General features: G+C 40.6%; 1 long non-coding RNA gene across 1 annotated transcript; it reads left to right on the top strand.

Annotated features, from left to right (window-relative positions):
* The first annotated feature begins 4,477 nt into the window (after positions 1 to 4,477).
* On the top strand, positions 4,478 to 17,333 carry LOC138684719 (uncharacterized). Its single transcript, XR_011323970.1, has 5 exons — positions 4,478 to 9,002; positions 13,249 to 13,359; positions 15,277 to 15,395; positions 15,537 to 15,654; positions 15,769 to 17,333. It is a non-coding gene; the product is annotated as an uncharacterized lncRNA (long non-coding RNA).
* Positions 17,334 to 18,553: the final 1,220 nt, after the last annotated feature.

The raw sequence follows: 18,553 nt of genomic DNA, 5'->3' as shown, positions 1-18,553 counted from the left end.
ACTCTGCAATGAAATGGTTACAAGGAACAGAGCAGTCTCAGCTTTAGCAAACAAAACTTACATTAAAAATGTGTGCATGTAAACTAATTGAATGCAATTTTATTTTAAACCAACCTATATATAAAACTAAGGAAAATCTTCAGATATTAGAGGCAAACAACAAGCACCTTCAATTTGCAAATATATTAATTCCACAAATTTTACTGTATGTTTAATGTATGTTAATGGGTTCTGACAACTCTCACTAGTTATTATAGGACTGAGTATTTACTAGGGCTCTAAAGAAATCCCCACTCATTACTTTGTGGGTAATTATTTTATAGTATGCTGCAGCTAGTTGTTTACAACTACAATATTTAGGCCCTGTTTATGTGCACACAATCAGGTGCACATGTAGTTTGCAACAGAAACGGGCCACAAAGAATAGACCTTCCTTCAGTTTGCCAAAATTGAAAATATTTTACACCACCAGAACTCTTTGTTTCACAGTCTTACATAAGAACAAATGATGTAAGATTTTTTTTTTCATCTAATAACAGAGTCCAAGAATTTCGGCCTAAACTATATAATATTCACTCTTTTTAGCAAAGGAATGTTACATTCTAGTTGCTTGAAGGACATTTAGTGAACTCTCATTTCCTATCACCCACTCCCTCTTTATCCCTCATCCTATAATTGTGGCAAATCAACTAAACCATATCAGGCAAGAAGTACACAAATGGTTGCATTCAAGCCTGATTTCTAGAACAGGAAAATTACTTTATTTTCCCCCAGTGTACTTAGAAGTTTGGAAGAATTAATTAACTGTGGGAACCCCTCATTCATCATTTTTCACAAAAAACTTGGTAGGTTAAAAAGTTACTGAATAAAACACTGTGCTATTGAATTAAAAGTTGCTGATACTTTGTTTAATGGAAATGAGCCCAAAAAACTAAAAGTTAACTTTCTCCAGTAAACAGAAAACAAATATTTCATATTACATACAGCTCCTGCTTTTAGCATGTACTTATAACTAGATCAAAATATAGTAGAGAAATGAAATGGCAGTATCATAAAATTAGTACTTAATTAAAGACTGCCTCATAATAAACAGACAAGGTGGGCTGGCATGCTCCCACTTTGTCTTACTTTCAAGAACCTGTCTTTTTAACTCTAAGGACCTTTTAGCACGTATGTGCACGTGTGTGCAGGTGTAATACCGACCTAAATTAATGACTGCTGTGTTGGAAGATACAGATTGCAGGTCCAGCTCTGCTCAAGCTGGAAGAGCTGGTTGTGCAAGAGGAAGATTCATGTCAGCCTGAGGAATGCAGTGAAAAGAATTCTTCTGAAACAATGGAGGAGGCCATTCTACAAGTTGCTCAAGAGCTTCTTTTCTTCAGCAGAGTCCTGGGGCAATTCTAGGACAGATGATGTCCTGTGAAAAGTGAGAAGGGATGGTTAGAAGTCCTCTTGATGTTAGGAACTTCTGGCAGAAGCAGTCATGAGACTAGTTTTAGTAATGCATCCAGAGCCAACTCAGTGATGGGAAATCAAAGAGCTGCTGAAGTGGAAGCACACTGAAGACTGGTACACATGAGAGAAGCCTCACATGCTGAAACTGAGCCTGCTTCTCTTGCAAATGGTAATTTTGGCAGATAAATTGGCTACAGAGAGCTGGCTTCAGTATAGCAACTTTATCTTCCATCATCCACGCCTGAAATGACCTAAAGGTATACAACAAGGCTGGTTGAGTCAAAATGCTGCAACAGTGTGGTAAAAATGGGGATGGGTTAGATCAATTACTAAGTTATGGTGTGTTGCTGTTGCAGTGTGTTGTTAAACAGACATGTGCAAGCTTGCAACTACTCATGTCCTTCATTGGCATTTTAACCACCGTTTTGAAGTTTGTAATTACATTCTGAGTGGAGAGCCTTCAGATGCCAAAGGCAGTTTATTGTTGTGTACAGCTTAAAAGGAAAAAAATGCCTCAAAGTGGGTGGTCAGGCCAAGACTGACTTACCCAGCTGGACTCTGGATGAAGATTTTATCTACCTCCAGACTTGAGCTCATCTGGGAGTCAGTGTCAGAGCATCCAACCTGTATGAGATTTGACTATTCTTGTCGTCCTCCTTACTCTGCAAACTCTGTGAGGCCAGCAGGAGTGCTGGCAGTGGGCTGTGCTTGTCTCACACTGCACAAAGCCAAAATGGTCTTTACTTTTTCCTCTTAACTGTTATTAAGAGTAAGCTTGTAATGCTGGTAGTCTCTCTCCTCTACCAAACTTTGCCATTCACATGTGCAAATACAAATATAAAAAAGATCCCTCAGAAGTCTGAATGGAGGAGTGTGTGGCAGGGAAGGGAGAAGTGTGAAAGTGATGAAGAAGGCATAAGGAATCAGACATCACTGGCTTTGAAATTTGGGTCTGAAGTTTCACATCTCCCAAAAGGAGACCTGACTGTTTGGCCTCTGTTGTTGGGACACTTCCAAGACTGAAGCAGCTTAGGGTTAGAGATGAACCAGCCATGGAGGCTACTGGTAGATGACTTCAAGAGCCCCCAAGAGATTCGGCTCTGTGGTAGGAGGTCCCTACAGTTAGGTGCTGACAGCACAGAAAAGATGAGCAGAAAACCAGAAACTGCTGGAGTTCCTGAAAATAAAATCCTGGGTAAGTACGCAAGAAGTAACATGAAAGCTGAACTGAGAGATGGACACATCTATCAACACAAGAGCGCCTACTGTGTTAGATTTATGGATAACCTCAACAGCGAGACTCCTAAAGCCTGTTTCTGTTTCCACATTGACAGGTAGGCATAGATTCAGGATTCTAGTGATTATACATTGCAAAACCTCTATGTAGTGGGTTTGCAACTTATGCCGAATACTCTATCCCAAAAGCCTCTTTATGGGCTGCTTTTCCTCACAATTGTGATCACGTAACTTCCCTGGGTTGCTGAAAGGTCATGGAAACAGAATCAATTTTAAACAAGGTTTGGTGGTAAAATAGGCTAGTTTTCTTATGGGAAAGAAAACACTCTGATTTTTTTTAGATTTCTTATCTTCCTTGTGGGGGGTCTTGTGGCTTCCAGAGCCATCTAATCCCCAGTTACTCAGCCACCCACTGAATCCCAGTGTGGGAACATGTGTTCTAGACTATGCAAGTCCAAGTCATTTTTTATGTTAACATTTCAGAAGTGTAAGCAGTATTTTCTAGAAAATTAAGTTAAGTGGACTTGGAGAAAGAGAAATAATTATGAATATAAGCAGATATACTTCATGTGCTTTACATACAAAATGTCAGGTATTCTGGAGAAGAGTGGCTCCTTATATATTGATACATTGATTTTTAAATCCCATAAATACATTTAAAATCTGAAGTGCTCTACTGTCTCTTATCTTAGAATGGTAATATATATGACTTCTGGTGTAAAGAAAGATTGGAAACATTATTTTAACCAAATGTGTTGAAGTGCAAATAACAAGTGAACTTTTGAACTTTTTTGCATTGTCTGAGGGTCTGGAGGGGGCTCTGCTAGGCATGGAGAAAGCAGAACGTGGATGCTTTTGTTAGAATTTTGGCAAATAGATTTATCTGGAATTAACATGGTTTATTCAGATCTGTTTATATTCAAACTTTTACACTCAGGATGCTACTAAGGAAATTCAAACCTCATTCATGCTTCATGATGTTGAATCAAATGGTATATTTTCACACCATTTTTTTCTTTTTGCTTTTCCAGATGGATCTTCTCAATAGCAGAACCATGTTTTCAAATGATCTGTCAGAATTGTTTCATATTTAGATCCTCTTGCACTCAGCAGATAAGAAAACTAGCATAGCTATAAAACAAAGGATATTTGCAATGTATTTGTTTTGGGGTCCAGGTTATCACTTCAGACTGGATTTCTCTTGAAGAAGCGTTAACCAGTTTCTCTTCTGGAAGTTTCCTGTATGTAAGAAAACAGCAGTGACCCTGTGTCAAATGCATGATAACATTATCAAAATAGAGGAATTTGGGGTCAAAGAGTTTGCTGCTTAGCTCTGTTGCCAAGACTGACTGTTCCAGATCCTTATAAAGACATGCTGACACATCTATGTAGTGTGTCAAGGACCTGATGATATGGAACATTTTCCACAGCACTACTTGAAATGTGAGCCCTTCCTCTGTTGAAAAACTCTCCTGCATCTGCAGAGATTGCATGTGAAAAATCATAATGAAAAGTATGCCATCTTCCTGGGGGATAAGAACTGGAAAGAAATCTGGGCTTTTTTTCCTGAGTTGGCAAAGCAGAAAGCAGTTCAGTGTTCTGCACTAAAATACAATTTTGCAAAACATTTACAATACAGTTAGAACTTTGAAAATCAGCAAGTTTATTAATTGTTACCTTGTTCTTTTGTTCTCAGCTTTCAGAATGTTTCTGAATTTCAAAATCACAGCTATCACTTTTAAGTCTGCTCTGTCTATGGAACCAATTTGCCTTATTTTGCATGCACCCTGACTGTATATCTCCCTTCACTTAGTCCAGCAGTGCTTCTGATTCCCGGGAAATAAGGAAGTTTGTGAGAACATTCCTCAGGTTTTGGGCAGTGCCCATTATTGGTCTTGGAACACTTTGACAAAGCAACTACACAGAAAGAGAGATACAGTAGTCAAATCCCATTAAAATTTACTTCGGTGAAAAATAAATAATGCCATCTCAGAATCCGTAACATCTAGAGCTTTCATCTGCATAATTTCCTCTGTCAGCTTACTTTTTAAAAAAGAACTGTTTTCTAATCCTCTGCATATATATGTTTACCAAAGATTGAGGAAGACGTGCGAGTGGGAAATGTAAAATTCCCCTCAAAAGGAAAAAGGAAAACCAGAGTCTTTAGGATGAAAAAAGAACTACCACATTATCTCTGCCAAAGGGTCCAAAAGGCTTTGAAGATGAAGTGCTGGATGTCACTTCACACAATTATTTTTTTTCTTTCCTAAACTTCAGGTTAAGTCTGCTGGTATAAATTCCTCCAGGATGGAAATTAAAGATGATTAAATAGGATTCATTCCTGTAGGCAGTGATGCAGTAGACTTCTGTGGGAGCTGCTGGCTATTCTGTACTACTGAAAATCAAGCCATTGGATTTCCACCCTCAGAACACAATACGGTGGCTCTCTTTTGGTACCCATTTGTGTACATGATGGTGATGACAAGTAGACTTGATCTGTTCATCATTGACTGTTATAGCTACAAAGTCTGCCTGTTTTGGATGATCTAACTGTCATTTAGTAACCTGCACACAAAGTTAAGTTTTTAAAACCAAATGCTTCCTCCGTTTTTCTTTGTTTAAAATATCAGAAAGAGAACCGAAGTTCTAATAATTACTAGAGAGCAACTGCAGATGGGTCTTGTCTTTTTCAACAGTCTGGTCCTCACTACGCTGGATAAATGTCTTGACCAGAGGTAGAAGCCATCACTCATTTACATGTGTAAAATTTTGAATGTTCCAAAAGTCTGTATTTTCAGCAGCAGCAGATCCATGCAGCCACATCAGATGCTAACACCTTAAAGCACAGACACAGGGGGCCAAAATTCAGGCTTCCCATCTGAAATGGCTCCCAGGGTCTACCAGCCAAGATGTACTCTGTACAAATTGATTCCCTGTATTATACAATCAAATGTACTGTCTGGTAGGAAAAGCAAATAAAAATGGGTTTTGTTGGTATTTTGCCTAGTTTCACAGCAACTGCCTGCTTTTCTCAATACCCTGCAGACCAGTCTGCTAGTAGTCTAAGAACCACAAATGGATATATTGTGCATTATCAACAATCTCAGCTACTACTGCACATGCACTGAGCAACTTTGTACTTACTGCTTTTGCTCATTTTCACAGACCGCGTATGCTTCATGCAGAGCATGGAACCTGCAGAGGCCCCTCGCCTTCAAAAGGCCCAAGCCAACCTCGTCCTTAACAGCAGTGAGGTTTTGTTGTCAGTGTAATATCTTTTATAACCATTTTTTGCCAATTGCAAAACAGGACCAGACCCTAGAGACAGTCTGTAGAGAAGGATTGTTTTGTTTCCACCACTGGATGTGTGTCCAACCTATGTTGCAATGTTTGGCTGTGGACTTTTGTCTTTTTCTCCCCGCCCCCCCCCCCTTTTTTTTTTTTGCTAACTGCCTAAAACCAAAAGAGTATATCCATGCAAAGGATCGTGGCTTGAATTTTAAGCTGAGCTCCTCACACTTAGAATCACTAAAGCCTGGAAGCAATTAAGAAGCCTGAACACGCTCATCTCAGAAGAGTTTTGCAAGTCACCAAGAAATGAGTCAGGCATGAATTGCTGTCTGCAGATTTAGGGGGCAGCTGAAATATAAATACCCGGTTACCACAGACTGAATTAAGGGAAAAGAAGGGAAAGTGTCTTTTTTACTCTAAGTTACAGTACGTACCTATGCTATAAGTTTCACACCAGTAACTCAACCCAGTTAAATGACCTGTACCAGAGAAAGCTAACATGCAAGGAAAATGGAATGAAGTAATTGAAAAGGAAGGCTGAACTGTAAGATAGAAGAGTGAAGTACTCCTATTCCATAATTGGATAGAGAAGTTAATTAAAGTCTTTGTTGCCTTTTAATGTGCCACATAGCAAATAGTGCTTTAAGATAATCTGCATTGCCAACTCCAGAACAGCAACTCCAGAAGACTGCTGAAAGTCAGAAGCAGTTGGATAAAGAGAGTGAGTTACTGCAAAACTCTAGCAATAAAAAAAAAAATCAGGAGAATGGCTTAAAATTCAGGATATTTAAAAAGTATAAAAGTCTTTGTACTTGCCTTTTTGTTTCTGACTCTGTAGGATGGTTTTGAGTCAGGTTTTCAAATTACTCTTTGAGAAGGAATGCCAGAACTAACTTTTTCTTGCAATACAATCTGAAGTGCTCAAATCATACTGGAATTCCAGGAACTGGAGCTTGAATGAAAAAGCAAAACGTATGAGATGCTGCAATACTAAAAAAACTGTAAAGACAAATGAAGCACAGTAGATGCAGAGATTATTTTTTCTGCCTCATTTTTTTAAAGAGAAGACTGATGTAACAAAATACATTCCATAATCTAACAATGATAAGACATTCCTCCTCCATCAGGATTTTACAGTTGTAACTTGCAAAGTCCATTGAACTGATCAGACCTCTCTAGGAATAAAGATCTTGGAAGCATTCCCACCTTTTCAGGGCAAAAAGGACAACTCATGCATATGAGGCAGTGAAGTTTTGACTGTCTCAGGATACAGTCAGTGAAGTGGCTGTTGTGAGTTATCTAAAACTAATCTAAAGCTCTTCAATTAGACAGAGTTGATGTTTCTAGACATTTGGCTTACTGTATATGCTCTGGATACAGATGTATTCTTCTGTGAAACAGAACTGTCCCCATAATTCATGCTAATCTTCTGCAGTATACTATTTGTAGTGAAATTACAGTGTAATAATTTGCAGTGACTTCCTTGACCTCCAATTAGGAAACATCCTAATGTGCTTCAGAAAATTTATTTTCCCCTAGTGCAGTTTAAAAATATGTCTACAGCTACAGCCTCTGTGATGTTATTTCTTTATTAATGACAAACTTCAAGGAAACAGTAGGAATGAGCTGGTGTGACTTATTAATTGAATGTTTGCCTTCAAGTGGCCTATTGTTGGTAACATCGGAAAACTGTTCAAACTGAATGTGTAGACTGACATGAAGTAAGGCAGCATCTCCCAGCAGAGATTGTCCTGTTCCTCCATAATGAAATTTGGAAGGAGAGAAACGATAGCCAATCTATTTCTAAACAGCAATGACAAATGTAAGCTTTTCATTTATTTCAGAAAGAGCTACACAATGTGAAAGAAAAGACCAAAACTCCCTACCCCTTCTCTGCTTCCTTCCCACTGTCTCCCCCTCCATCCCAACCTCAGCTGGCCTACAACACTTAGTGTGGGTGCTGTTATTACTGGAATACAGGGAATTTCACCTGGCACAGAGTTTAACCACTTCCCAGACTGAAATAGGCTATACCAGTTTATACATGATAACCACGGCTGTATGTACAGATCTTTTTCTAGCTGTAACACTATTAGTATAACTGAAGTGGCAAAACTCTCTGTAGAGAACAGGCCTTGGCACAAAGCTTGCGACCGTGTAACACTGAAGACAACAACGCTCTGATTTTGTTCATATCCTCTAGCATCACTGACAGGTACCTATAAAACAACAGGATTCCTTCCTTAATCATTTCTCATCCTAGAACAGTAATGACCCCACCGTATTGTTCTGTAAATGGCTAAAGGGAATAAAAAGAAAAGCCTAACACCAACAGGTGCAGAGAGTATTGATGCCTGACAGACTTCATCCTAAAGTTTGGGTTCAATTTTAACTGTCATAAAAAAAGTATTTTAAATAACACTCTACAAGCCTGAAATTCTGTGCTCCTAAAAGTAAAAGTGAATGCTGTAAATAATGCCAGATGCCCTGAATTGAGTCCATGACTGAGTTCATTCTTGAACACATGCTGCTATACATAAATTCTTCATATCTTATGGTCTCTTAAGTAAATTCTGAAACCATGAGTTCATTTTACTGCATGCAATCTTGTTGTTCAGTGGAAGTATTACAGTCATTTGATCCACCGGTTTTTGGTCCACCACACAGGAAACACACCAGCAACATTCAACATTTTAACTTCTCCGTCAACCATCATTCTTGTAGTCGTTGCTCTTCCAAAACAATATAAAAGACACACCCTCTTTGGCAATGGATATTTCCTTTTAACAATAAAAGACAAATTAAAGAGGATACAAGTTGGTGGCTGATCAAGAACGCTCATCCGTACAGCCTGCAGCAGGAACGGTGCTGAAGTGTAGGACATGTCTGAATGAATCAGAGGAAATGGTGTCAGCAGGAGGTTTTGATCTCAGGTGGGAAAAAGGAAATTCAAGACTGAGCTGGACTTATCTCACAGATAACTTACAGATACTACCGAAATCTCTGAGATGTTCTAAAATGTAAGTATTTATCAATATTAATAAATACTTAGCTAAAGGATATTATGATGCAGAATGAAAATGTCAGTTGTTAGATATGAGACAGTTTAAATACATATTTAGATATTCCTCACTTTCTACTAATTGCAATTAACTACATGGCTATTGCTTGTTAGGAGCCATGTATTTAAACTGACCTACCCACCTCTCCCAGTACTGGAAAGAAACAATCAACAAGGCCATCCTATGTGGAGAACACTTCTATACTTCCCCGATCTCCATGAACTTTGCTGCCCAAGTCCTAGAATGCTTTAACCCAGCATGTCTGAACAAAAGAATATTTGGTTTTGTTTAATTAAACTATTGATTTTTGCCTGAGATTTTCAAAAGAAGGTGACAGAGTGAGGTACACAATGCACTTAGATGGTGTCCAGTGATGTTACCCAGAAGAGGTTTGACTAAAACAAATCTTGGGTGCTTAAGCTCCAGTTTTCACAGAGATGCAGGCTGTTAACTCCCATCAAAATTGGTGGGAGTGAAGTACTTACCTGATTTAAGGATGTTGCCCTTGGCTCATTTAGAGTGCTTAACTGATCAAACCAGAGCACTGCTATCACCAGTTTATTTAATTGCAGCCCTGAGAAATTCAATACAAACGGTTTGCATAGTCTGATTAACACACAATTAGACACACAATTAGGACACAATGCAAAACATTTCTCGAGAATAATTTCTTGACAATAATTTCTAGAATAATCTCTAGAATAAACACAGATAATTTTTTGGTAAACTCGGTGAATAAAATAAGATACAAACTTTCCTTTTTTCCAGTTTAATATGCTTCTTGGTATATTTGTCTTTGCAACCACACATCCTTTCAGAAGGGATTTAGAAATCATAGAATCATAGAATTGTTTAGGTTGGAAAAGACCTTCAAGATCATCAAGTCCAACTGTCAACCCAACACCACCATGCCCACTAAACCATGTCCTGAAGTGCCACATCTACGTGTTTTTTTGAAGACCTCCAGGGATGGTGACTCCACCACTTCCCTGGGCAGCCTGTTCCAATGCCTGACAACCCTTTCAGTAAAGAAATTTTTTCTAATATCCAATCTAAACCTCCCTGGTGCAACTTGAGGCCATTTCCTCTCATCCTATCGCTTGTTACTTGGGAGAAGAGACCAGTACCCACCTCACTACAACCCCCCTTCAGGTAGTTGTAGAGAGCGATAAGGTCTCCCCTCAGCCTCCTTTTCTCCAGACTAAACAACCCCAGGTCCCTCAGCCACTCCTCATAAGACTTGTGCTCTAGGCCCCTCACCAGCTTTGTTGCCCTTCTCTGGACACACTCCAGCACCTCAATGTCTTTCCTGTAGTGAGGGGCCCAAAACTGAACACAGTACTCGAGGTGCAGCCTCACCAGTGCTGAATACAGGGGAACGATCACTCCCCTGCTCCCGCTGGCCACACTATTTCTGATGCAGGCCAGGATGCCGTTGGCCTTCTTGGCCACCTGGGCACACTGCTGGCTCATATTCAGCCAGCTGTCAACCAGCCTCCCCAGATCTTTTTCTGCCAGGCAGCTTTCCAGTCACTCTTCCCCAAGCCTGTAGCGCTGCATGGGGTTGTTGTGACCCAAGTGCAGGACCCAGCACTTGTTGAACCTCATACAATTGGCCTCAGCTCATCAATCCAGCCTGCCCAGATCCCTCTGTAGAGCCTTCCTACCCTTGAACAGATCAACCCCCCCTCCCAACTTGGGGTCATCTTCAGTAGTGAAACATTTACAGCTAGGCTCTCCCCAACATACAGGGGGAGCCTGAGGAAGAACAAACACTTTCCCCCCAGCTGCAACTACTAGAAATTCATGTCAGAGTACATGAAGTACAAGAAAGTACAATACAATAAGGCAGATGTGTGAAGAAGAATGATGTTTCACAGGATGTGAACATGTATGAGAGCAAGATGCTGCCCATCCTTACACCACAGAGCTCATCACCTCTTTCCACACTTTGCTTCCAATGCCTTTTTGTGCCTTATCCCCAGTTACACTCTTGTGCAGCCTCTTACATTTTACTTCATTTTCTTCCTTCTTTTGTTTAACTTCCCATTTTTAAAAATTGCCACCTCTTTTGAAACTCTTGAATGATAAAAAAAAATCAAAAGCAACTGCAAAAAGTGATCAGATAGTTTCCTTTGCATTTCACGTTATAACAAAGTAAGATGTCACAATACAATAGTGGAGCTTACAGCTGTGCTGAGACACAGGCAGTGTATCCTTTGCTGCCGGAGTCTGATTTGACTGTAAACTCTTTTGGGTAGAAGCTACATGTTCATTTTTATGAATTGGACTATGATAGCCTTACTATTATGTAGGAAGTCCTGCTCCTTCAGTAGGTCTGTGCAAATAAAAGTATTATAGTCTCATCCTGTATTTGTAGAAGGTTGCCAATGTCCTTCCACACAAAAGCACCTTTGGGGACTGAGTAGTGGGAGAGAAGTGCCTTGGGGAAGTGTAAAGACAGTGATCTGCTAAAAGGAACTCTCCTCCCCGCTTCCTACCCATAGTTTCGCATTTCTGGTGAGCAGTCTCACTGGCTGCAGGCACCAGGGCCTGGAGCTGTTATTTCATTTTGTTCACCAGAAGCTGCAGTCAGAGGTTTTGCATTGTAGTTTTTGAGATTTAGGACAGCCACACAACATCGTCATCCAGTGAAAATATAAGATTGGAGAAGGCAGATGAAAAAAGAGATTTTAGTTTTCTTCTTGTCTTTTATTTGGGTTTTTGCATCTGCAAGCTGCTGTAACCTTAACAAGAATTTACAGGACAAATAATGAGCAGCACCTTCTACCAGGGAGAAACTAGAGAAGCTGAAGAAATTTGCTAAGTGTCCAAATGGCTGAATTAGAAAAATGAACTAGCCTATATAAATCCTCTTCTAAAAACACGGTGTGACTGCAAAGAAGCATGAAATACTTGCAGCCATGGTCTTTACCTAATGAGGTCTTATATCCCTGGCATTTTTGTGTTTAGTTAGCTCACTTCGAAACACAAAATTTCTTTAAGAACTCTAAATCTTCTTTACTGTGTGCAAGTTGAACAGAAGGTGAATTTAACCTTCCTTTTGAATGCAAAATAGATAAGAATCAGAAGAAATGTACAGAAGGCTTCCTTAAAACTGTTACCGAAATCCAGAATAAAACTCCTTAACACCAATGTGAAGTTAAGAAGCAGGCACTTCGTTTATTGCAACGCTGGGGACACAGGGGATCTCTCCTCCAAAGGTGTGTCCCACTTAGTATCAAAATCCATCAGTTTTTATAGACTTTTTCTGTCAGGTCATTGTTACATAAGCTCTTTACATAAAAATGCATATTATGCTCGTTCTTAAATTTAACCTTTGTAATGATTGGTCCTTTGATTATATAAACTTATCAATATTCTTATTTAAAAACAATCATTGGTCAGTTACACTTAGCCCTACTGATTGGAATCTTCAATACTCAAATCAAGATGGGAAGGATAAGGGGGTCTCCAAGCAGCAAACTGGTGTCCATGACGGTTTCCTTAGTTTCTTGAAACAAAACATAGAAAGACCAGTAACTTCCTGGTGAGGTTTCTATGGTTAGCTATTTCAAACTTTAACAATATTAAGGTTCCTATAGTCACACATAACACAGTTCCTAAAGTTTCTATGGCTACATTTCAAACTTAACAATCCTATACATTATGCTTCAAAATTTTCCTCCTTAATCAAACCTAACTCTTCTATGTGATTAAATTTTGATTTCTTTACCAGAATATTTGCAACAAAACTAGCAGTCATTTTTTTGATTGGGAAATAATTAGGCCAGGAGTTTTTTCCAAGGAAGCAAGAACAATGTTGTGAATTACAGAATTAGGTCTTATCGACACCAAGAATTTCCATCTCGTTTTCAGGAAGAGCTTCTTATTTTTATTTTAAGCAGACTTACTGCATTTTTAATCAATTCCTTTAAATAAACCAACATCTATTATGCCTAAACTGAAATTATAATGTCTGCATAGAAACTCACACCTGTTGTGGTTAAACTCATGTAACTTTCTGGCTTAGTTAAAACACCAGGAACTTCAGCAAAAGACTGGATAAACAGATAAACAAGGAATTAAATCTTCAGAATAAAGTCATTTTCTATCAGCAACAATGTAATTGTTTAAAAAGCTGTTGACAGCTTTGTCCCAAATACTGTAAAGTCATGTGCCACTCCCTTTCTCTCCTTTCCAGCTCATCTTTAGAAAATCCTGAAAGCTGAAATCTGACACATTCAATCAGAGAGTGGCAGATTAAGAAGGGCAGTGCATACCGTGAAACTCTGGAAGCTGCCCTGTATTGGAGGTAAGGACTGCACAATAATTAATGCCCTCAGTTTTATTTTTTATTCTGAAATATTGCATTACTATCAGAGGTGATATATCAAAACCAATATGACAATTCTTGATTTCATAACAAGCAAGATTGGAGGAAACTCTTTACAGCAAGGGTAAACACTGCATACAGTTTCAGACTCGGTCTTTAAGTATGTTTCAGCAATTTGCCTTCAGATTTTTTGAAAAGTCTCTGCACAGGTAGCAGATGTAGCTTTGTATGAACCAACTTTGTCCTACTGTATGTGCAGGTTAGAGCAGTAGTTAAATCAAAGATAAGCAGACACAAAAGAAACCTCTTCCCCATACCTCCTCTACCCTTCCACCTCTAGCCCATCTGCCAAGAAATGCTGATCTCCTCTGATCTTCTTTCCAGTACTCTTTAACTTCTTCCACCTTTGTGCATGTGTCAGCCAGCCTCGGGCTCTTCACCGAAAGATCTTGCGGAGCATTAAAATGTTTTCTTCTGATTGTCAACCTATACTCTGATGTCTTCTCTCTGCACAGGCTCCAGACTTGCTGTGCTCAGAAATCCATAGTAACAGTGTCATTCAGTCCTCTCACATTATATAGTAAGAAAGTAATATGAGAGACCGCTTATCTTTCCTATGGAAGCAGTGTAGACCTCAATCACTATTTCTTCAGTTGTCATGACTATTCAGTACAAAGTAGACAGGACGTTCGACAAGTGTGGCATACTTGTGGTTTACGATGCTCCAACACTCAGGCAGATCACTCTTCCTGGTGGAGAATAATGTATATTGATCTCTGCTGTGCTGCCTTGAAGCCTTCAGCAGATTGCAATAGTGTGCTCAGATAGCTGTTCCTAGGGACTAGCCTTTGTTTATTTTGTTCTCTAGCCAAAACCATAACTATGACAATAAAGAGCACCAGTTTTAATACAAACAATGCATGCCACAACTGGGCAATGTTTGGGCTGTTTGTAATACACTGATTTGGTTTTCTGTTTAAATAAGTAAACTTACCACAAAGTTTCCTCAAAAAGAAAATAACACCAAGGAAGAAAGGCTGGAATTGCCAGGTTGCCTACCCATGCACTGAAACATACCCGAGCCTGTTCCACAGAGCTCATAGAACACACCGTCAGTGCCTAGATAGGCAAATACGGCAATTCAGCTAGGTGAAGATGTGGCCTGAGCACTAGTCAGGACCACGTGGGCTATTTCTCTGCATGCTCCAAAGCTGCTAGAGTGGATGTCCACTACAGACCTTTTCTGTGGAATTAACAAAATCTTTATAGTTGCATAACTGTTATGGCCCTCCAAGGTGTCTCTCCATTAAAAAGAAAACCAAAATCTTCTACTCTCCCTCCTCTCCTTTGGTTGTTTATGCACCCCTGCCTAGGGCTTGGATTTTTTTTTCTTTAAGTTAACATGTTTATAAATAGTAATTTTATTAACATCTGTTATTTACTTTTCATTTGGTCATTAATTTTCATTAAACACTCACAGCTAAATATGTGTCTGGCTGACTTCAGTGAGGTGATTACACATAAAAATTTCAAAATTGAAACCTGAGTCTTGCAGTGGGGGAATAATTTTTGAGAAGATATTGCAAAAAAAGCTCATGATCTCATCTGAGAGGGGAGAAGTTGGAGGACACCAATCCTAGACTTGAATTAGAAATGTTAATGTTAATATTAATGCTAAGATGACTATGTAGCAACATATACACCAGGCCAAATGAACAGGACAAAGCTGTATCATGTCTCTGCAAAACAGTATTCAATCTCCTCTTTCCCCACGGAGTGCTTTTCCTGGTATATCCAAACCAGCATTCGTCATACACCTCAATCCAAGCCTTCCTCTGTTAGCTTGGAGTTTCCTACAGCTTCCTTTCAAACTTTTCTTTTTTCCCCCAATACCAGTTTCATCTTTCCAGAGGGACACTGTGACCTGTTTTGACTCATGGATGGATTTAATACAGCGCCAAATTTAAAGTCAGACTATGCACAGCTGTAGCTGGATTCCTGCATCTGATAGCCAGGTGAGAAATACCTGAAAGACCTTCTGTGCCACAGACAGTATTACTAGACAAAAGAGCTTTTTTATTAAAGAGAAGTGTCAAGGGAGTACAAACACCTTTCTAAAAACCACTCACATCAGTTTATTTTGGCAATTTTTTGAGGTGGTGAACCTGAAGAAAATGAACCCAGAATTCACAAAGCAATTTATTGCTGAAATCTACAGAAAGAGCTGATACATAAGAGAGGAAAACTGCAGGGAGAACACCATTTCCTCTCCAGGTACCACACCATTAAAGGCGCATTTCTCTTTTGGAATTCTGCAGTAAATACTCTGATGATGTTTGTGCTATTTATTCTGCCCACCCACTCCATGCACCTTTCTCTCTCTGGCAGACCCTTGCATGTGGCCCTAGTTGTTTCCAGTGCGGTTGATCTTGGTGCTGAAAACACAGCCAGACTGCTTAGTAAAGAAACAAGAACTTTAAAACCATTTAAAAGGATTTATGGACTCAGGTCTGTGATCTCCATCTCCCAAGGACATGTGTACTGACCTCAACAGTCATCGAAGCCCTCCTAGTGCACTTGCAGACTCTACGCTCCATTTGGAGGGAGGGGTGGAGGGATGCTTTCCATGTACTGTAAGAACCATCTGTCTTGGGATTTCTGTGAATTTTAGAGATGAGAGGATATAGCACAGAAAAATACAGTGTGAGCATTGCTGTCTTCTTGAGAGCACAATTAACCTTCATACTTACACTCTGAAATAAAACTTGTTACACCCCTAGAAAAAATGCAGCCATGAGCAGAGCTTGGACCACATGTTCAGTGTGCACCTGAGCTGAAGACTTTCCTGGCAAAGCACAATTTCTGCGCTGGTTGTTGTTGAATCAGCTGATATCATAGGCCCAGTGTGAATATCAGAGGAGTTGAGGTCAACTGTATGCATCTGCCCAAATTCATCCATTTCTATTCAGCTCAATACTTCTCAGCACAAGTCATCCTCTGCTGTTACTCCTTACTGAGCCATCACGCAGCCACACATAAAACTTCCCTCCCTGCAACAGTGCTTGCATTCAAGTTCCCACAGAGCTCTGGTTTCAGCAAGGAGAAGCGAATGGTCCTGCAGGATTTTGTTCTTCATTGTTATGGTTTATTTTAAATGAATCAAACTCAAAAATACACTGTGTTTTGCAGTGGAAGAAGTCTCATATACCCTTTTAAAGTAATGGCAGCAAAAACTATCAAAGTCCTGTTTCATAATATTTACAAAGTAGATGATCCAGACAGTAAAGGCACAACTCCTGCATATCAGAAATCAGGAGAGAGGCTTTCTTGCACAGTTCTTGAGTGAACAAACATTCACAGAATCCTGAAGTTACAGGCAACTCCTGACTTATCATCTGCTATCTCCATAGGGTAAGCAAAGGCTGTAACGACTCTCCTTCTAATAGTGCCCCACGTTATGTTTGATCACAGAATCAAGTCTGCGGTTCACAGGTTAGATGGGTGCCCTCATGGTAAATCAGGTAACATTTGCTTTATATCCCTTCACCAAAGTATAAGCTCAATGTTTTGCGTATGGAAACATACTGTTGCTTCATGCTCATTTTGTTTAAATCAGCCTATTAATTTTTGTACTATGCAGTCATTCTCAAGGCGAGCATGACCTCAGTCTTTCATTATTCACTGACTCCCTTTGTGGGACAACGTACAGCTCTTCCATGTTGCTCATCACTTTTGGAAAAGGACCAACTTCATGAGTTCCTTGACTGGATGAGGAGGGGAAAAAGGAAGAAAGAGCCTTCCTTCTTCATTGCTTTTTAGGGACTGAACTGTAGTCTTGCTTTCTTCAGGCTGGAGAAACTCCAAATAATTTCTGCTGGCACAAATAATGATGCCTGAATGGCATACTCTTGCAAATGTAAACAGTGGCACAGCAAATTCTTTAACCTTTGCCTGAAGCATAATTTCTTAGACAGTGAGGTGCTACCCTCTCCAAAGCAGCTGCAGAGCGTTAGGAGGGTGCCATTTTTTCAAGTGAAATGGGACAGATTGAAGTAACAGTAATAATCTCATATTTTCCCATTGCTACTTATCACCAGTGCAGTGTTCCTATGCATCTGTAACAGGACACATTTCTCTTGGGGGCAGAAAGCTTTAGTGTACTTCTCCAGTGAAACAGTTACTAAAAAGCAGTCTGAAAGCATAATTTTGACCTCAGCGTTTAAAGCTTATTTCCCTGTCAGACTTGGAGGCCGAGTGAAGTCGTTGGGCGAGACTGACTGTAAGACTGGCAGATGAAACCTGCCTGTTTCAGCAGGTTGGGGCAGACAATGAGGTCCAGGTTCAGCTCAGGCAGGCCGCTGCCTACAGCAGAAGAAAGGGCCTGGCCCTGCTGCCTGCTTTGCCTGCACGTGAGACCTAGAAAGCCTGAGCAGCTGCTGTGGCCATGGGGGGCCTGGGAGTGTGTGGGCAGGGTTGGGGCTGGTCAGGCTCAGCAGCAGCAGCAGGCACTGCTCTCAAATCTCAGTCCCAACCTCTTCTCCACCCAAGCACCGCTCCCTCCCTTCCCTTCCTTCCCTCTGGTGGGAGCAGCCTGCCCTGGCCCAGCCTCAATGCTTTATTCAGTTTTGCCTGAATCCTAAGCAATCGCTTCAAAAGAGCTGGAGCTGAGGAGGACAGAGGGGCCTCCCTGTGGTCCAGACCGTGGTGGGACCCATTGCAGATTGCCTCGCACAGGCAAGTCACCCACTCAAGGTGCCCAAGTTAGATTTTAATGCCTGAGTGAATTTGAATGCCCATTGTTCTCTCTGCCCAGTGAACGGTTCTCCTTATGAATATTGGCCTACTGTACCTCCCTTGCAGAGGCAGCCACCAGCAGCCATGCCAGGCCCAAGGGCTGGAATGAGCCGTTGGGCTGCGCAAGGGAATGCAGACCATGTCAAGGCAGTGGTGTCGAGTGGGACCACAGGGCCACTGCATGGCAGCAAGCCCACCAAAACCTCCCTCACACGCACCAAGAGTCCACCCAGCCTGCGCCCACTCCACTTGAAGGCGAACCCAGTGCCCTACTTGCCCGCGGTTTGGGGGCTGCCCTATGCCCCAAGACCCCGGGCCCCCGGGGAAGGCACGGACCCGTGCCTGCCCCGCTCGTCCCTGGGAAAAACAGGCTTGGGGG

Source organism: Haliaeetus albicilla, chromosome 3 (genome assembly GCF_947461875.1).
Source record: "Haliaeetus albicilla chromosome 3, bHalAlb1.1, whole genome shotgun sequence".
Taxonomy (NCBI): domain Eukaryota; kingdom Metazoa; phylum Chordata; class Aves; order Accipitriformes; family Accipitridae; genus Haliaeetus; species Haliaeetus albicilla.
Note: the sequence above shows the minus strand (reverse complement) of the source record. Positions and strands in the feature narration are given on the sequence as shown.